Source organism: Nelusetta ayraudi, unplaced genomic scaffold (assembly GCF_046127955.1).
Source record: "Nelusetta ayraudi isolate G7.1 ecotype Tasmania unplaced genomic scaffold, CSIRO-AGI_Nayr_v1 ptg000042l, whole genome shotgun sequence".
NCBI classification, from domain to species: Eukaryota; Metazoa; Chordata; class Actinopteri; order Tetraodontiformes; family Monacanthidae; genus Nelusetta; species Nelusetta ayraudi.
In genome coordinates, this window is record NW_027466092.1 from 1595001 (window position 1) to 1612500 (window position 17500).

Genomic DNA, 17500 nt, shown 5'->3' on the forward strand with positions numbered 1-17500 from the left:
CGGACTACATATCACATGATTTGTGATAACCGCCCGGTTGTGCAGATCAGACATAACCCGTTAACATCTTAATGAAAGGATAAGTAAAAAAACAATTTAATTTCACAGTTTAAGAAGCCCCACATAAGCAGGGCAATGAAAAATTGAGTAATACTCTTAGTGATCCTCTCCACGGAAATCTTTAGTAAAAGGCGAAAGATTTATTCGATCTGAAGAGAAATCAGAGTGATCTAACACGCAACACACTGAAGGCTTGGTCCCTTTCAAACTCATGGCAACCTTCCCACTGGTGTTTTATTATTGTCGCTCAAACTAGACACATTTTGAAGATAGTTCAACTTGATGTTTCCTTCAGAAGCATCAAAAGGAAACAACCCCACCACCTACTTTACTCTCATTAACAAGCATGGCGACACAAACTCAACATTTGTTACATGCGATTGTCCCGGACGCAAAACTACAATTGAAGGTTTTAGCCACCTTTGGATAAATGAATACGCAAAATTAAAACTCGCACCAGCGACATCTAGTGGTGAGACACATTCAGTTTTCTAATGTGTAGTCCTGTGAATGAAATTACGTGGACTACATATCACATGATTTGTGATAACTGCCCGGTTGTGCAGATCAGACTTGACTTGTTATAATCTTAATGAAAGGATAAGTAAAAAAACAATTTAATTTCACAGTTTAAGAAGCCCCACATAAGCAGGGCAATGAAAAATTGAGTAATACTCTTAGTGATCCTCTCCACGGAAATCTTTAGTAAAAGGCGAAAGATTTGTTCGATCTGAAGAGAAATCAGAGTGATCTAACACGCAACACACTGAAGGCTTGGTCCCTTTCAAACTCATGGCAACCTTCCCACTGGTGTGTTATTATTGTCGCTCAAACTAGACAAATTTTGAAGACAGTTCAACTTCAGAAGCATCAAAAGGAAACAACCCCACCACCTACTTTACTCTCATTAACAAGCATGGCGACACAAACTCAACATTTGTTACATGCGATTGTCCCGGACACAAAACTACAATTGAAGGTTTTAGCCACCTTTGGATAAATGAATACGCAAAATTAAAACTCGCACCAGCGACATCTAGTGGTGAGACACATTCAGTTTTCTAATGTGTAGTCTTGTGAATGAAATTACGTGGACTACATATCACATGATTTGTGATAACTGCCCGGTTGTGCAGATCGGACGTAACCTGTTATAATCTGAATGAAAGGATAAGTAAAAAAACAATTTAATTTCACAGTTTAAGAAGCCCCACATAAGCAGGGCAATGAAAAATTGAGTAATACTCTTAGTGATCCTCTCCACGGAAATCTTTAGTAAAAGGCGAAAGATTCATTCGATCTGAAGAGAAATCAGAGTGATCTAACACGCAACACACTGAAGGCTTGGTCCCTTTCAAACTCATGGCAACCTTCCCACTGGTGTGTTATTATTGTGGCTCAAACTAGACAGATTTTGAAGATAGATCAACTTGATGTTTCCTTCAAGCATGGTGAGACGCATTCAGTTTTCTAATGTGTAGTCCTGTAAATGAAATTCCGTGGACTACATATCACATGATTTGTGATAACTGCCCGGTTGTGCAGATCAGACGTAACCTGTTATAATCATAATGAAAGGATAAGTAAAAAAAAAATTAATTTCACAGTTTAAGAAGCCCCACATAAGCAGGGCAATGAAAAATTGAGTAATACTCTTAGTGATCCTCTCCACGGAAATCTTTAGTAAAAGGCGAAAGATTTATTCGATCTGAAGAGAAATCAGAGTGATCTAACACGCAACACACTGAAGGCTTGGTCCCTTTCAAACTCATGGCAACCTTCCCACTGGTGTTTTATTATTGTCGCTCAAACTAGACAAATTATGAAGACAGTTCAACTTCAGAAGCATCAAAAGGAAACAACCCCACCACCTACTTTACTCTCATTAACAAGCATGGCGACACAAACTCAACATTTGTTACATGCGATTGTCCCGGACGCAAAACTACAATTGAAGGTTTTAGCCACCTTTGGATAAATGAATACGCAAAATTAAAACTCGCACCAGCGACATCTAGTGGTGAGACACATTCAGTTTTCCAATGTGTAGTCCTGTGAATGAAATTACGTGGACTACATATCACATGATTTGTGATAACTGCCCGGCTGTGCAGATCGGACGTAACCCATTAACATCTTAATGAAAGGATAAGTTAAAAAAACAATTTAATTTCACAGTTTAAGAAGCCCCACATAAGCAGGGCAATGAAAAATTGAGTAATACTCTTAGTGATCCTCTCCACGGAAATCTTTAGTAAAAGGCGAAAGATTTATTCGATCTGAAGAGAAATCAGAGTGATCTAACACGCAACACACTGAAGGCTTGGTCCCTTTCAAACTCATGGCAACCTTCCCACTGGTGTTTTATTATTGTGGCTCAAACTAGACAGATTTTGAAGATAGATCAACTTGATGTTTCCTTCAAGCATGGTGAGACGCATTCAGTTTTCTAATATGTAGTCCTGTGAATGAAATTCCGTGGACTACATATCACATGATTTGTGATAACTGCCCGGTTGCGCAGATCAGACGTAACCTGTTATAATCTTAATGAAAGGATAAGTAAAAAAAAATTTATTTCACAGTTTAAGAAGCCCCACATAAGCAGGGCAATGAAAAATTGAGTAATACTCTTAGTGATCCTCTCCACGGAAATCTTTAGTAAAAGGCGAAAGATTTATTCGATCTGAAGAGAAATCAGAGTGATCTAACACGCAACACACTGAAGGCTTGGTCCCTTTCAAACTCATGGCAACCTTCCCACTGGTGTTTTATTATTGTGGCTCAAACTAGACAGATTTTGAAGATAGATCAACTTGATGTTTCCTTCAAGCATGGTGAGACGCATTCAGTTTTCTAATGTGTAGTCCTGTAAATGAAATTCCGTGGACTACATATCACATGATTTGTGATAACTGCCCGGTTGCGCAGATCAGACGTAACCTGTTATAATCTTAATGAAAGGATAAGTAAAAAACAATTTAATTTCACAGTTTAAGAAGCCCCACATAAGCAGGGCAATGAAAAATTGAGTAATACTCTTAGTGATCCTCTCCACGGAAATCTTTAGTAAAAGGCGAAAGATTTATTCGATCTGAAGAGAAATCAGAGTGATCTAACACGCAACACACTGAAGGCTTGGTCCCTTTCAAACTCATGGCAACCTTCCCACTGGTGTGTTATTATTGTCGCTCAAACTAGACACATTTTGAAGATAGTTCAACTTGATGTTTCCTTCAGAAGCATCAAAAGGAAACAACCCCACCACCTACTTTACTCTCATTAACAAGCATGGCGACACAAACTCAACATTTGTTACATGCGATTGTCCCCGACGCAAAACTACAATTGAAGGTTTTAGCCACCTTTGGATAAATGAATATGCAAAATTAAAACTCGCACCAGCGACATCTAGTGGTGAGACACATTCAGTTTTCTAATGTGTAGTCCTGTGAATGAAATTACGTGGACTACATATCACATGATTTGTGATAACTGCCCGGTTGCGCAGATCAGACGTAACCTGTTATAATCTTAATGAAAGGATAAGTAAAAAAAAAATTAATTTCACAGTTTAAGAAGCCCCACATAAGCAGGGCAATGAAAAATTGAGTAATACTCTTAGTGATCCTCTCCACGGAAATTTAGTAAAACGGTATTTAGTAAAAGGCGAAAGATTTATTCGATCTGAAGAGAAATCAGAGTGATCTAACACGCAACACACTGAAGGCTTGGTCCCTTTCAAACTCATGGCAACCTTCCCACTGGTGTGTTATTATTGTTGCACAAACTAGACACATTTTGAAGATAGTTCAACTTGATGTTTCCTTCAGAAGCATCAAAAGGAAACAACCCCACCACCTACTTTACTCTCATTAACAAGCATGGTGACACAAACTCAAACTAGACACATTTTGAAGATAGTTCAACTTGATGTTTCCTTCAGAAGCATCAAAAGGAAACAACCCCACCACCTACTTTACTCTCATTAACAAGCATGGCGACACAAACTCAACATTTGTTACATGCGATTTTCCCGGACGCAAAACTACAATTGAAGGTTTTAGCCACCTTTGGATAAATGAATACGCAAAATTAAAACTCGCAACAGCGACATCTAGTGGTGAGACACATTCAGTTTTCTAATGTGTAGTCCTGTGAATGAAATTACGTGGACTACATATCACATGATTTGTGATAACTGCCCGGTTGTGCAGATCAGACGTGACTTGTTATAATCTTAATGAAAGGATAAGTAAAAAAACAATTTAATTTCACAGTTTAAGGAGCCCCACATAAGCAGGGCAATGAAAAATTGAGTAATACTCTTAGTGATCCTCTCCACGGAAATCTTTAGTAAAAGGCGAAAGATTTGTTCGATCTGAAGAGAAATCAGAGTGATCTAACACGCAACACACTGAAGGCTTGGTCCCTTTCAAACTCATGGCAACCTTCCCACTGGTGTGTTATTATTGTCGCTCAAACTAGACACATTTTGAAGACAGTTCAACTTCAGAAGCATCAAAAGGAAACAACCCCACCACCTACTTTACTCTCATTAACAAGCATGGCGACACAAACTCAACATTTGTTACATGCGATTGTCCCGGACGCAAAACTACAATTGAAGGTTTTAGCCACCTTTGGATAAATGAATACACAAAATTAAAACTCGCACCAGCGACATCTAGTGGTGAGACACATTCAGTTTTCCAATGTGTAGTCCTGTGAATGAAATTCCGTGGACTACATATCACATGATTTGTGATAACTGCCCGGCTGTGCAGATCGGACGTAACCCATTAACATCTTAATGAAAGGATAAGTTAAAAAAAACAATTTAATTTCACAGTTTAAGAAGCCCCACATAAGCAGGGCAATGAAAAATTGAGTAATACTCTTAGTGATCCTCTCCACGGAAATCTTTAGTAAAAGGCGAAAGATTTATTCGATCTGAAGAGAAATCAGAGTGATCTAACACGCAACACACTGAAGGCTTGGTCCCTTTCAAACTCATGGCAACCTTCCCACTGGTGTTTTATTATTGTGGCTCAAACTAGACAGATTTTGAAGATAGATCAACTTGATGTTTCCTTCAAGCATGGTGAGACGCATTCAGTTTTCTAATGTGTAGTCCTGTAAATGAAATTCCGTGGACTACATATCACATGATTTGTGATAACTGCCCGGTTGTGCAGATCAGACGTAACCTGTTATAATCATAATGAAAGGATAAGTAAAAAAAAAATTAATTTCACAGTTTAAGAAGCCCCACATAAGCAGGGCAATGAAAAATTGAGTAATACTCTTAGTGATCCTCTCCACGGAAATCTTTAGTAAAAGGCGAAAGAGTTATTCGATCTGAAGAGAAATCAGAGTGATCTAACACGCAACACACTGAAGGCTTGGTCCCTTTCAAACTCATGGCAACCTTCCCACTGGTGTTTTATTATTGTCGCTCAAACTAGACAAATTATGAAGACAGTTCAACTTCAGAAGCATCAAAAGGAAACAACCCCACCACCTACTTTACTCTCATTAACAAGCATGGCGACACAAACTCAACATTTGTTACATGCGATTGTCCCGGACGCAAAACTACAATTGAAGGTTTTAGCCACCTTTGGATAAATGAATACGCAAAATTAAAACTCGCACCAGCGACATCTAGTGGTGAGACACATTCAGTTTTCCAATGTGTAGTCCTGTGAATGAAATTACGTGGACTACATATCACATGATTTGTGATAACTGCCCGGCTGTGCAGATCGGACGTAACCCATTAACATCTTAATGAAAGGATAAGTTAAAAAAACAATTTAATTTCACAGTTTAAGAAGCCCCACATAAGCAGGGCAATGAAAAATTGAGTAATACTCTTAGTGATCCTCTCCACGGAAATCTTTAGTAAAAGGCGAAAGATTTATTCGATCTGAAGAGAAATCAGAGTGATCTAACACGCAACACACTGAAGGCTTGGTCCCTTTCAAACTCATGGCAACCTTCCCACTGGTGTTTTATTATTGTGGCTCAAACTAGACAGATTTTGAAGATAGATCAACTTGATGTTTCCTTCAAGCATGGTGAGACGCATTCAGTTTTCTAATATGTAGTCCTGTGAATGAAATTCCGTGGACTACATATCACATGATTTGTGATAACTGCCCGGTTGCGCAGATCAGACGTAACCTGTTATAATCTTAATGAAAGGATAAGTAAAAAAAAATTTATTTCACAGTTTAAGAAGCCCCACATAAGCAGGGCAATGAAAAATTGAGTAATACTCTTAGTGATCCTCTCCACGGAAATCTTTAGTAAAAGGCGAAAGATTTATTCGATCTGAAGAGAAATCAGAGTGATCTAACACGCAACACACTGAAGGCTTGGTCCCTTTCAAACTCATGGCAACCTTCCCACTGGTGTGTTATTATTGTCGCTCAAACTAGACACATTTTGAAGATAGTTCAACTTGATGTTTCCTTCAGAAGCATCAAAAGGAAACAACCCCACCACCTACTTTACTCTCATTAACAAGCATGGCGACACAAACTCAACATTTGTTACATGCGATTGTCCCCGACGCAAAACTACAATTGAAGGTTTTAGCCACCTTTGGATAAATGAATATGCAAAATTAAAACTCGCACCAGCGACATCTAGTGGTGAGACACATTCAGTTTTCTAATGTGTAGTCCTGTGAATGAAATTACGTGGACTACATATCACATGATTTGTGATAACTGCCCGGTTGCGCAGATCAGACGTAACCTGTTATAATCTTAATGAAAGGATAAGTAAAAAAAAAATTAATTTCACAGTTTAAGAAGCCCCACATAAGCAGGGCAATGAAAAATTGAGTAATACTCTTAGTGATCCTCTCCACGGAAATTTAGTAAAACGGTATTTAGTAAAAGGCGAAAGATTTATTCGATCTGAAGAGAAATCAGAGTGATCTAACACGCAACACACTGAAGGCTTGGTCCCTTTCAAACTCATGGCAACCTTCCCACTGGTGTGTTATTATTGTTGCACAAACTAGACACATTTTGAAGATAGTTCAACTTGATGTTTCCTTCAGAAGCATCAAAAGGAAACAACCCCACCACCTACTTTACTCTCATTAACAAGCATGGTGACACAAACTCAACATTTGTCACATGCGATTGTCCCCGACGCAAAACTACAATTGAAGGTTTTAGCGACCTTTGGATAAATGAATATGCAAAATTAAAACTCGCACCAGCAACATCTAGTGGTGAGACACATTCAGTTTTCTAATGTGTAGTCCTGTGAATGAAATTCCGTGGACTACATATCACATGATTTGTGATAACTGCCCGGTTGTGCAGATCAGACGTGACTTGTTATAATCTTAATGAAAGGATAAGTAAAAAAAATATTTAATTTCACAGTTTAAGGAGCCCCACATAAGCAGGGCAATGAAAAATTGAGTAATACTCTTAGTGATCCTCTCCACGGAAATCTTTAGTAAAAGGCGAAAGATTTATTCGATCTGAAGAGAAATCAGAGTGATCTAACACGCAACACACTGAAGGCTTGGTCCCTTTCAAACTCATGGCAACCTTCCCACTGGTGTTTTATTATTGTCGCTCAAACTAGACACATTTTGAAGATAGTTCAACTTGATGTTTCCTTCAGAAGCATCAAAAGGAAACAACCCCACCACCTACTTTACTCTCATTAACAAGCATGACGACACAAACTCAACATTTGTTACATGCGATTGTCCCCGACGCAAAACTACAATTGAAGGTTTTAGCCACCTTTGGATAAATGAATACGCAAAATTAAAACTCGCACCAGCGACATCTAGTGGTGAGACACATTCAGTTTTCTAATGTGTAGTCTTGTGAATGAAATTACGTGGACTACATATCACATGATTTGTGATAACTGCCCGGTTGTGCAGATCGGACGTAACCTGTTATAATCTTAATGAAAGGATAAGTAAAAAAACAATTTAATTTCACAGTTTAAGAAGCCCCACATAAGCAGGGCAATGAAAAATTGAGTAATACTCTTAGTGATCCTCTCCACGGAAATCTTTAGTAAAAGGCGAAAGATTCATTCGATCTGAAGAGAAATCAGAGTGATCTAACACGCAACACACTGAAGGCTTGGTCCCTTTCAAACTCATGGCAACCTTCCCACTGGTGTTTTATTATTGTGGCTCAAACTAGACAGATTTTGAAGATAGATCAACTTGATGTTTCCTTCAAGCATGGTGAGACGCATTCAGTTTTCTAATGTGTAGTCCTGTAAATGAAATTCCGTGGACTACATATCACATGATTTGTGATAACTGCCCGGTTGTGCAGATCAGACGTAACCTGTTATAATCTTAATGAAAGGATAAGTTAAAAAAACAATTTAATTTCACAGTTTAAGAAGCCCCACATAAGCAGGGCAATGAAAAATTGAGTAATACTCTTAGTGATCCTCTCCACGGAAATCTTTAGTAAAAGGCGAAAGATTTATTCGATCTGAAGAGAAATCAGAGTGATCTAACACGCAACACACTGAAGGCTTGGTCCCTTTCAAACTCATGGCAACCTTCCCACTGGTGTTTTATTATTGTCGCTCAAACTAGACACATTTTGAAGATAGTTCAACTTGATGTTTCCTTCAGAAGCATCAAAAGGAAACAACCCCACCACCTACTTTACTCTCATTAACAAGCATGGCGACACAAACTCAACATTTGTTACATGCGATTGTCCCGGACGCAAAACTACAATTGAAGGTTTTAGTCACCTTTGGATAAATGAATACGCAAAATTAAAACTCGCAACAGCGACATCTAGTGGTGAGACACATTCAGTTTTCTAATGTGTAGTCCTGTGAATGAAATTACGTGGACTACATATCACATGATTTGTGATAACTGCCCGGTTGTGCAGATCAGACGTGACTTGTTATAATCTTAATGAAAGGATAAGTAAAAAAACAATTTAATTTCACAGTTTAAGGAGCCCCACATAAGCAGGGCAATGAAAAATTGAGTAATACTCTTAGTGATCCTCTCCACGGAAATCTTTAGTAAAAGGCGAAAGATTTGTTCGATCTGAAGAGAAATCAGAGTGATCTAACACGCAACACACTGAAGGCTTGGTCCCTTTCAAACTCATGGCAACCTTCCCACTGGTGTGTTATTATTGTCGCTCAAACTAGACAAATTTTGAAGACAGTTCAACTTCAGAAGCATCAAAAGGAAACAACCCCACCACCTACTTTACTCTCATTAACAAGCATGGCGACACAAACTCAACATTTGTTACATGCGATTGTCCCGGACGCAAAACTACAATTGAAGGTTTTAGCGACCTTTGGATAAATGAATACGCAAAATTAAAACTCGCACCAGCGACATCTAGTGGTGAGACACATTCAGTTTTCTAATGTGTAGTCCTGTGAATGAAATTACGCGGACTACATATCACATGATTTGTGATAACCGCCCGGTTGTGCAGATCAGACATAACCCGTTAACATCTTAATGAAAGGATAAGTAAAAAAACAATTTAATTTCACAGTTTAAGAAGCCCCACATAAGCAGGGCAATGAAAAATTGAGTAATACTCTTAGTGATCCTCTCCACGGAAATCTTTAGTAAAAGGCGAAAGATTTATTCGATCTGAAGAGAAATCAGAGTGATCTAACACGCAACACACTGAAGGCTTGGTCCCTTTCAAACTCATGGCAACCTTCCCACTGGTGTTTTATTATTGTGGCTCAAACTAGACAGATTTTGAAGATAGATCAACTTGATGTTTCCTTCAAGCATGGTGAGACGCATTCAGTTTTCTAATGTGTAGTCCTGTGAATGAAATTCCGTGGACTACATATCACATGATTTGTGATAACTGCCCGGTTGCGCAGATCAGACGTAACCTGTTATAATCTTAATGAAAGGATAAGTAAAAAAAAAATTATTTCACAGTTTAAGAAGCCCCACATAAGCAGGGCAATGAAAAATTGAGTAATACTCTTAGTGATCCTCTCCACGGAAATCTTTAGTAAAAGGCGAAAGATTTATTCGATCTGAAGAGAAATCAGAGTGATCTAACACGCAACACACTGAAGGCTTGGTCCCTTTCAAACTCATGGCAACCTTCCCACTGGTGTTTTATTATTGTCGCTCAAACTAGACAAATTTTGAAGACAGTTCAACTTCAGAAGCATCAAAAGGAAACAACCCCACCACCTACTTTACTCTCATTAACAAGCATGACGACACAAACTCAACATTTGTTACATGCGATTGTCCCCGACGCAAAACTACAATTGAAGGTTTTAGCGACCTTTGGATAAATGAATATGCAAAATTAAAACTCGCACCAGCGACATCTAGTGGTGAGACACATTCAGTTTTCTAATGTGTAGTCCTGTGAATGAAATTACGTGGACTACATATCACATGATTTGTGATAACTGCCCGGTTGTGCAGATCAGACGTGACTTGTTATAATCTTAATGAAAGGATAAGTAAAAAAACAATTTAATTTCACAGTTTAAGGAGCCCCACATAAGCAGGGCAATGAAAAATTGAGTAATATTCTTAGTGATCCTCTCCACGGAAATCTTTAGTAAAAGGCGAAAGATTTGTTCGATCTGAAGAGAAATCAGAGTGATCTAACACGCAACACACTGAAGGCTTGGTCCCATTCAAACTCATGGCAACCATCCCACTGGTGTTTTATTATTGTCGCTCAAACTAGACAAATTTTGAAGATAGATCAACTTGATGTTTCCTTCAAGCATGGTGAGACGCATTCAGTTTTCTAATGTGTAGTCCTGTGAATGAAATTCCGTGGACTACATATCACATGATTTGTGATAACTGCCCGGTTGTGCAGATCAGACGTGACTTGTTATAATCTTAATGAAAGGATAAGTAAAAAAAACAATTTAATTTCACAGTTTAAGGAGCCCCACATAAGCAGGGCAATGAAAAATTGAGTAATACTCTTAGTGATCCTCTCCACGGAAATCTTTAGTAAAAGGCGAAAGATTTATTCGATCTGAAGAGAAATCAGAGTGATCTAACACGCAACACACTGAAGGCTTGGTCCCTTTCAAACTCATGGCAACCTTCCCACTGGTGTTTTATTATTGTCGCTCAAACTAGACAAATTTTGAAGACAGTTCAACTTCAGAAGCATCAAAAGGAAACAACCCCACCACCTACTTTACTCTCATTAACAAGCATGGCGACACAAACTCAACATTTGTTACATGCGATTGTCCCGGACGAAAAAACTACAATTGAAGGTTTTAGCGACCTTTGGATAAATGAATACGCAAAATTAAAACTTGCACCAGCGACATCTAGTGGTGAGACACATTCAGTTTTCTAATGTGTAGTCCTGTGAATGAAATTACGTGGACTACATATCACATGATTTGTGATAACTGCCTGGTTGCGAAGATCAGACGTAACCTGTTATAATCTTAAGGAAAGGATAAGTAAAAAAACAATTTAATTTCACAGTTTAAGAAGCCCCACATAAGCAGGGCAATGAAAAATTGAGTAATACTCTTAGTGATCCTCTCCACGGAAATCTTTAGTAAAAGGCGAAAGATTTATTCGATCTGAAGAGAAATCAGAGTGATCTAACACGCAACACACTGAAGGCTTGGTCCCTTTCAAACTCATGGCAACCTTCCCACTGGTGTTTTATTATTGTCGCTCAAACTAGACACATTTTGAAGATAGTTCAACTTGATGTTTCCTTCAGAAGCATCAAAAGGAAACAACCCCACCACCTACTTTACTCTCATTAACAAGCATGGCGACACAAACTCAACATTTGTTACATGCGATTGTCCCGGACGCAAAACTACAATTGAAGGTTTTAGTCACCTTTGGATAAATGAATACGCAAAATTAAAACTCGCAACAGCGACATCTAGTGGTGAGACACATTCAGTTTTCTAATGTGTAGTCCTGTGAATGAAATTACGTGGACTACATATCACATGATTTGTGATAACTGCCCGGTTGCGCAGATCAGACGTAACCTGTTATAATCTTAATGAAAGGATAAGTAAAAAAAAAATTAATTTCACAGTTTAAGAAGCCCCACATAAGCAGGGCAATGAAAAATTGAGTAATACTCTTAGTGATCCTCTCCACGGAAATCTTTAGTAAAAGGCGAAAGATTTATTCGATCTGAAGAGAAATCAGAGTGATCTAACACGCAACACACTGAAGGCTTGGTCCCTTTCAAACTCATGGCAACCTTCCCACTGGTGTTTTATTATTGTCGCTCAAACTAGACAAATTTTGAAGACAGTTCAACTTCAGAAGCATCAAAAGGAAACAACCCCACCACCTACTTTACTCTCATTAACAAGCATGGCGACACAAACTCAACATTTGTTACATGCGATTGTCCCCGACGCAAAACTACAATTGAAGGTTTTAGCGACCTTTGGATAAATGAATACGCAAAATTAAAACTCGCACCAGCGACATCTAGTGGTGAGACACATTCAGTTTTCTAATGTGTAGTCCTGTGAATGAAATTCCGTGGACTACATATCACATGATTTGTGATAACTGCCCGGTTGCGCAGATCGGACGTAAACCATTAACATCTTAATGAAAGGATAAGTAAAAAAAACAATTTAATTTCACAGTTTAAGAAGCCCCACATAAGCAGGGCAATGAAAAATTGAGTAATACTCTTAGTGATCCTCTCCACGGAAATCTTTAGTAAAAGGCGAAAGATTTATTCGATCTGAAGAGAAATCAGAGTGATCTAACACGCAACACACTGAAGGCTTGGTCCCTTTCAAACTCATGGCAACCTTCCCACTGGTGTTTTATTATTGTGGCTCAAACTAGACAGATTTTGAAGATAGATCAACTTGATGTTTCCTTCAAGCATGGTGAGACGCATTCAGTTTTCTAATGTGTAGTCCTGTGAATGAAATTCCGTGGACTACATATCACATGATTTGTGATAACTGCCCGGTTGTGCAGATCAGACGTGACTTGTTATAATCTTAATGAAAGGATAAGTAAAAAAACAATTTAATTTCACAGTTTAAGGAGCCCCACATAAGCAGGGCAATGAAAAATTGAGTAATACTCTTAGTGATCCTCTCCACGGAAATCTTTAGTAAAAGGCGAAAGATTTATTCGATCTGAAGAGAAATCAGAGTGATCTAACACGCAACACACTGAAGGCTTGGTCCCTTTCAAACTCATGGCAACCTTCCCACTGGTGTTTTATTATTGTCGCTCAAACTAGACAAATTTTGAAGACAGTTCAACTTCAGAAGCATCAAAAGGAAACAACCCCACCACCTACTTTACTCTCATTAACAAGCATGGCGACACAAACTCAACATTTGTTACATGCGATTGTCCCCGACGCAAAACTACAATTGAAGGTTTTAGCCACCTTTGGATAAATGAATATGCAAAATTAAAACTCGCACCAGCGACATCTAGTGGTGAGACACATTCAGTTTTCTAATGTGTAGTCCTGTGAATGAAATTACGTGGACTACATATCACATGATTTGTGATAACTGCCCGGTTGCGCAGATCAGACGTAACCCGTTATAATCTTAATGAAAGGATAAGTTAAAAAAACAATTTAATTTCACAGTTTAAGAAGCCCCACATAAGCAGGGCAATGAAAAATTGAGTAATACTCTTATTGATCCTCTCCACGGAAATCTTTAGTAAAAGGCGAACGATTTATTCGATCTGAAGAGAAATCAGAGTGATCTAACACGCAACACACTGAAGGCTTGGTCCCTTTCAAACTCATGGCAACCTTCCCACTGGTGTGTTATTATTGTCGCTCAAACTAGACACATTTTGAAGATAGTTCAACTTCATGTTTCCTTCAGAAGCATCAAAAGGAAACAACCCCACCACCTACTTTACTCTCATTAACAAGCATGGCGACACAAACTCAACATTTGTTACATGCGATTGTCCCCGACGCAAAACTACAATTGAAGGTTTTAGCCACCTTTGGATAAATGAATATGCAAAATTAAAACTCGCACCAGCGACATCTAGTGGTGAGACACATTCAGTTTTCTAATGTGTAGTCCTGTGAATGAAATTACGTGGACTACATATCACATGATTTGTGATAACTGCCCGGTTGCGCAGATCAGACGTAACCTGTTATAATCTTAATGAAAGGATAAGTAAAAAAAAAATTAATTTCACAGTTTAAGAAGCCCCACATAAGCAGGGCAATGAAAAATTGAGTAATACTCTTAGTGATCCTCTCCACGGAAATCTTTAGTAAAAGGCGAAAGATTTATTCGATCTGAAGAGAAATCAGAGTGATCTAACACGCAACACACTGAAGGCTTGGTCCCTTTCAAACTCATGGCAACCTTCCCACTGGTGTTTAATTATTGTGGCTCAAACTAGACAAATTTTGAAGACAGTTCAACTTCAGAAGCATCAAAAGGAAACAACCCCACCACCTACTTTACTCTCATTAACAAGCATGGCGACACAAACTCAACATTTGTTACATGCGATTGTCCCGGACGCAAAACTACAATTGAAGGTTTTAGCCACCTTTGGATAAATGAATACGCAAAATTAAAACTTGCACCAGCGACATCTAGTGGTGAGACACATTCAGTTTTCTAATGTGTAGTCCTGTGAATGAAATTACGTGGACTACATATCACATGATTTGTGATAACTGCCCGGTTGTGCAGATCGGACGTAACCCATTAACATCTTAATGAAAGGATAAGTTAAAAAAAACAATTTAATTTCACAGTTTAAGAAGCCCCACATAAGCAGGGCAATGAAAAATTGAGTAATACTCTTAGTGATCCTCTCCACGGAAATCTTTAGTAAAAGGCGAAAGATTTATTCGATCTGAAGAGAAATCAGAGTGATCTAACACGCAACACACTGAAGGCTTGGTCCCTTTCAAACTCATGGCAACCTTCCCACTGGTGTTTTATTATTGTGGCTCAAACTAGACAGATTTTGAAGATAGATCAACTTGATGTTTCCTTCAAGCATGGTGAGACGCATTCAGTTTTCTAATGTGTAGTCCTGTGAATGAAATTCCGTGGACTACATATCACATGATTTGTGATAACTGCCCAGTTGTGCAGATCAGACGTGACTTGTTATAATCTTAATGAAAGGATAAGTAAAAAAACAATTTAATTTCACAGTTTAAGGAGCCCCACATAAGCAGGGCAATGAAAAATTGAGTAATACTCTTAGTGATCCTCTCCACGGAAATCTTTAGTAAAAGGCGAAAGATTTATTCGATCTGAAGAGAAATCAGAGTGATCTAACACGCAACACACTGAAGGCTTGGTCCCTTTCAAACTCATGGCAACCTTCCCACTGGTGTGTTATTATTGTCGCTCAAACTAGACACATTTTGAAGATAGTTCAACTTGATGTTTCCTTCAGAAGCATCAAAAGGAAACAACCCCACCACCTACTTTACTCTCATTAACAAGCATGGCGACACAAACTCAACATTTGTTACATGCGATTGTCCCGGACGCAAAACTACAATTGAAGGTTTTAGTCACCTTTGGATAAATGAATACGCAAAATTAAAACTCGCAATAGCGACATCTAGTGGTGAGACACATTCAGTTTTCTAATGTGTAGTCCTGTGAATGAAATTACGTGGACTACATATCACATGATTTGTGATAACTGCCCGGTTGTGCAGATCAGACGTGACTTGTTATAATCTTAATGAAAGGATAAGTAAAAAAAATATTTAATTTCACAGTTTAAGGAGCCCCACATAAGCAGGGCAATGAAAAATTGAGTAATACTCTTAGTGATCCTCTCCACGGAAATCTTTAGTAAAAGGCGAAAGATTTATTCCATCTGAAGAGAAATCAGAGTGATCTAACACGCAACACACTGAAGGCTTGGTCCCTTTCAAACTCATGGCAACCTTCCCACTGGTGTTTTATTATTGTCGCTCAAACTAGACAAATTTTGAAGACAGTTCAACTTCAGAAGCATCAAAAGGAAACAACCCCACCACCTACTTTACTCTCATTAACAAGCATGGCGACACAAACTCAACATTTGTTACATGCGATTGTCCCCGACGCAAAACTACAATTGAAGGTTTTAGCGACCTTTGGATAAATGAATACGCAAAATTAAAACTCGCACCAGCGACATCTAGTGGTGAGACACATTCAGTTTTCTAATGTGTAGTCCTGTGAATGAAATTCCGTGGACTACATATCACATGATTTGTGATAACTGCCCGGTTGTGCAGATCGGACGTAAACCATTAACATCTTAATGAAAGGATAAGTAAAAAAACAATTTAATTTCACAGTTTAAGAAGCCCCACATAAGCAGGGCAAGGAAAAATTGAGTAATACTCTTAGTGATCCTCTCCACGGAAATCTTTAGTAAAAGGCAAAAGATTTATTCGATCTGAAGAGAAATCAGAGTGATCTAACACGCAACACACTGAAGGCTTGGTCCCTTTCAAACTCATGGCAACCTTCCCACTGGTGTGTTATTATTGTCGCTCAAACTAGACACATTTTGAAGATAGTTCAACTTGATGTTTCCTTCAGAAGCATCAAAAGGAAACAACCCCACCACCTACTTTACTCTCATTAACAAGCATGGCGACACAAACTCAACATTTGTTACATGCGATTGTCCCCGACGCAAAACTACAATTGAAGGTTTTAGCGACCTTTGGATAAATGAATACGCAAAATTAAAACTTGCACCAGCGACATCTAGTGGTGAGACACATTCAGTTTTCTAATGTGTAGTCCTGTGAATGAAATTACGTGGACTACATATCACATGATTTGTGTTAACTGCCTGGTTGCGAAGATCAGACGTAACCTGTTATAATCTTAAGGAAAGGATAAGTAAAAAAACAATTTAATTTCACAGTTTAAGAAGCCCCACATAAGCAGGGCAATGAAAAATTGAGTAATACTCTTAGTGATCCTCTCCACGGAAATCTTTAGTAAAAGGCGAAAGATTTATTCGATCTGAAGAGAAATCAGAGTGATCTAACACGCAACACACTGAAGGCTTGGTCCCTTTCAAACTCATGGCAACCTTCCCACTGGTGTGTTATTATTGTCGCTCAAACTAGACAAATTTTGAAGACAGTTCAACTTCAGAAGCATCAAAAGGAAACAACCCCACCACCTACTTTACTCTCATTAACAAGCATGGCGACACAAACTCAACATTTGTTACATGCGATTGTCCCCGACGCAAAACTACAATTGAAGGTTTTAGCGACCTTTGGATAAATGAATACGCAAAATTAAAACTCGCACGAGCGACATCTAGTGGTGAGACACATTCAGTTTTCTAATGTGTAGTCCTGTGAATGAAATTCCGTGGACTACATATCACATGATTTGTGATAACTGCCCGGTTGCG

General features: G+C 38.5%; 31 non-coding genes and 2 pseudogenes across 31 annotated transcripts; all 33 read right to left on the minus strand.

Annotated features, from left to right (window-relative positions):
• Nucleotides 1-115: 115 nt before the first annotated feature.
• On the minus strand, nt 116-229 carry LOC142894363 (U5 spliceosomal RNA). The gene has a single exon (XR_012927847.1). It is a non-coding gene; the product is annotated as a U5 spliceosomal RNA (small nuclear RNA).
• Nucleotides 230-696: 467 nt separating this feature from the next.
• LOC142894553 (U5 spliceosomal RNA) lies at nt 697-810 on the minus strand. The gene has a single exon (XR_012928026.1). It is a non-coding gene; the product is annotated as a U5 spliceosomal RNA (small nuclear RNA).
• Nucleotides 811-1266: 456 nt separating this feature from the next.
• Nucleotides 1267-1380, minus strand: LOC142894439 (U5 spliceosomal RNA). The gene has a single exon (XR_012927920.1). It is a non-coding gene; the product is annotated as a U5 spliceosomal RNA (small nuclear RNA).
• Nucleotides 1381-1674: 294 nt separating this feature from the next.
• On the minus strand, nt 1675-1788 carry LOC142894364 (U5 spliceosomal RNA). Its single transcript, XR_012927848.1, has one exon. It is a non-coding gene; the product is annotated as a U5 spliceosomal RNA (small nuclear RNA).
• A 457-nt stretch (nt 1789-2245) lies between these two features.
• Nucleotides 2246-2359, minus strand: LOC142894365 (U5 spliceosomal RNA). The gene has a single exon (XR_012927849.1). It is a non-coding gene; the product is annotated as a U5 spliceosomal RNA (small nuclear RNA).
• Nucleotides 2360-2652: 293 nt separating this feature from the next.
• Nucleotides 2653-2766, minus strand: LOC142894366 (U5 spliceosomal RNA). Its single transcript, XR_012927850.1, has one exon. It is a non-coding gene; the product is annotated as a U5 spliceosomal RNA (small nuclear RNA).
• A 294-nt stretch (nt 2767-3060) lies between these two features.
• On the minus strand, nt 3061-3174 carry LOC142894367 (U5 spliceosomal RNA). Its single transcript, XR_012927851.1, has one exon. It is a non-coding gene; the product is annotated as a U5 spliceosomal RNA (small nuclear RNA).
• Nucleotides 3175-3640: 466 nt separating this feature from the next.
• On the minus strand, nt 3641-3767 carry LOC142894466 (U5 spliceosomal RNA; annotated as a pseudogene).
• A 580-nt stretch (nt 3768-4347) lies between these two features.
• LOC142894555 (U5 spliceosomal RNA) lies at nt 4348-4461 on the minus strand. Its single transcript, XR_012928028.1, has one exon. It is a non-coding gene; the product is annotated as a U5 spliceosomal RNA (small nuclear RNA).
• Nucleotides 4462-4919: 458 nt separating this feature from the next.
• On the minus strand, nt 4920-5033 carry LOC142894368 (U5 spliceosomal RNA). Its single transcript, XR_012927852.1, has one exon. It is a non-coding gene; the product is annotated as a U5 spliceosomal RNA (small nuclear RNA).
• A 294-nt stretch (nt 5034-5327) lies between these two features.
• Nucleotides 5328-5441, minus strand: LOC142894456 (U5 spliceosomal RNA). The gene has a single exon (XR_012927936.1). It is a non-coding gene; the product is annotated as a U5 spliceosomal RNA (small nuclear RNA).
• A 457-nt stretch (nt 5442-5898) lies between these two features.
• LOC142894369 (U5 spliceosomal RNA) lies at nt 5899-6012 on the minus strand. The gene has a single exon (XR_012927853.1). It is a non-coding gene; the product is annotated as a U5 spliceosomal RNA (small nuclear RNA).
• A 293-nt stretch (nt 6013-6305) lies between these two features.
• On the minus strand, nt 6306-6419 carry LOC142894371 (U5 spliceosomal RNA). Its single transcript, XR_012927854.1, has one exon. It is a non-coding gene; the product is annotated as a U5 spliceosomal RNA (small nuclear RNA).
• Nucleotides 6420-6885: 466 nt separating this feature from the next.
• On the minus strand, nt 6886-7012 carry LOC142894467 (U5 spliceosomal RNA; annotated as a pseudogene).
• Nucleotides 7013-7479: 467 nt separating this feature from the next.
• Nucleotides 7480-7593, minus strand: LOC142894372 (U5 spliceosomal RNA). The gene has a single exon (XR_012927855.1). It is a non-coding gene; the product is annotated as a U5 spliceosomal RNA (small nuclear RNA).
• Nucleotides 7594-8060: 467 nt separating this feature from the next.
• Nucleotides 8061-8174, minus strand: LOC142894440 (U5 spliceosomal RNA). The gene has a single exon (XR_012927921.1). It is a non-coding gene; the product is annotated as a U5 spliceosomal RNA (small nuclear RNA).
• Nucleotides 8175-8470: 296 nt separating this feature from the next.
• On the minus strand, nt 8471-8584 carry LOC142894374 (U5 spliceosomal RNA). Its single transcript, XR_012927857.1, has one exon. It is a non-coding gene; the product is annotated as a U5 spliceosomal RNA (small nuclear RNA).
• Nucleotides 8585-9051: 467 nt separating this feature from the next.
• LOC142894556 (U5 spliceosomal RNA) lies at nt 9052-9165 on the minus strand. The gene has a single exon (XR_012928029.1). It is a non-coding gene; the product is annotated as a U5 spliceosomal RNA (small nuclear RNA).
• Nucleotides 9166-9621: 456 nt separating this feature from the next.
• LOC142894375 (U5 spliceosomal RNA) lies at nt 9622-9735 on the minus strand. Its single transcript, XR_012927858.1, has one exon. It is a non-coding gene; the product is annotated as a U5 spliceosomal RNA (small nuclear RNA).
• Nucleotides 9736-10028: 293 nt separating this feature from the next.
• LOC142894376 (U5 spliceosomal RNA) lies at nt 10029-10142 on the minus strand. Its single transcript, XR_012927859.1, has one exon. It is a non-coding gene; the product is annotated as a U5 spliceosomal RNA (small nuclear RNA).
• Nucleotides 10143-10598: 456 nt separating this feature from the next.
• On the minus strand, nt 10599-10712 carry LOC142894445 (U5 spliceosomal RNA). The gene has a single exon (XR_012927926.1). It is a non-coding gene; the product is annotated as a U5 spliceosomal RNA (small nuclear RNA).
• Nucleotides 10713-11008: 296 nt separating this feature from the next.
• Nucleotides 11009-11122, minus strand: LOC142894377 (U5 spliceosomal RNA). Its single transcript, XR_012927860.1, has one exon. It is a non-coding gene; the product is annotated as a U5 spliceosomal RNA (small nuclear RNA).
• A 457-nt stretch (nt 11123-11579) lies between these two features.
• Nucleotides 11580-11693, minus strand: LOC142894378 (U5 spliceosomal RNA). Its single transcript, XR_012927861.1, has one exon. It is a non-coding gene; the product is annotated as a U5 spliceosomal RNA (small nuclear RNA).
• Nucleotides 11694-12159: 466 nt separating this feature from the next.
• Nucleotides 12160-12273, minus strand: LOC142894379 (U5 spliceosomal RNA). The gene has a single exon (XR_012927862.1). It is a non-coding gene; the product is annotated as a U5 spliceosomal RNA (small nuclear RNA).
• A 457-nt stretch (nt 12274-12730) lies between these two features.
• Nucleotides 12731-12844, minus strand: LOC142894380 (U5 spliceosomal RNA). Its single transcript, XR_012927863.1, has one exon. It is a non-coding gene; the product is annotated as a U5 spliceosomal RNA (small nuclear RNA).
• A 295-nt stretch (nt 12845-13139) lies between these two features.
• Nucleotides 13140-13253, minus strand: LOC142894381 (U5 spliceosomal RNA). The gene has a single exon (XR_012927864.1). It is a non-coding gene; the product is annotated as a U5 spliceosomal RNA (small nuclear RNA).
• Nucleotides 13254-13710: 457 nt separating this feature from the next.
• Nucleotides 13711-13824, minus strand: LOC142894459 (U5 spliceosomal RNA). Its single transcript, XR_012927939.1, has one exon. It is a non-coding gene; the product is annotated as a U5 spliceosomal RNA (small nuclear RNA).
• Nucleotides 13825-14290: 466 nt separating this feature from the next.
• LOC142894382 (U5 spliceosomal RNA) lies at nt 14291-14404 on the minus strand. The gene has a single exon (XR_012927865.1). It is a non-coding gene; the product is annotated as a U5 spliceosomal RNA (small nuclear RNA).
• A 458-nt stretch (nt 14405-14862) lies between these two features.
• Nucleotides 14863-14976, minus strand: LOC142894383 (U5 spliceosomal RNA). Its single transcript, XR_012927866.1, has one exon. It is a non-coding gene; the product is annotated as a U5 spliceosomal RNA (small nuclear RNA).
• A 295-nt stretch (nt 14977-15271) lies between these two features.
• On the minus strand, nt 15272-15385 carry LOC142894385 (U5 spliceosomal RNA). Its single transcript, XR_012927868.1, has one exon. It is a non-coding gene; the product is annotated as a U5 spliceosomal RNA (small nuclear RNA).
• Nucleotides 15386-15852: 467 nt separating this feature from the next.
• Nucleotides 15853-15966, minus strand: LOC142894443 (U5 spliceosomal RNA). The gene has a single exon (XR_012927924.1). It is a non-coding gene; the product is annotated as a U5 spliceosomal RNA (small nuclear RNA).
• A 456-nt stretch (nt 15967-16422) lies between these two features.
• Nucleotides 16423-16536, minus strand: LOC142894424 (U5 spliceosomal RNA). The gene has a single exon (XR_012927905.1). It is a non-coding gene; the product is annotated as a U5 spliceosomal RNA (small nuclear RNA).
• A 467-nt stretch (nt 16537-17003) lies between these two features.
• Nucleotides 17004-17117, minus strand: LOC142894387 (U5 spliceosomal RNA). Its single transcript, XR_012927869.1, has one exon. It is a non-coding gene; the product is annotated as a U5 spliceosomal RNA (small nuclear RNA).
• Between the last annotated feature and the right edge of the window lie 383 nt (nt 17118-17500).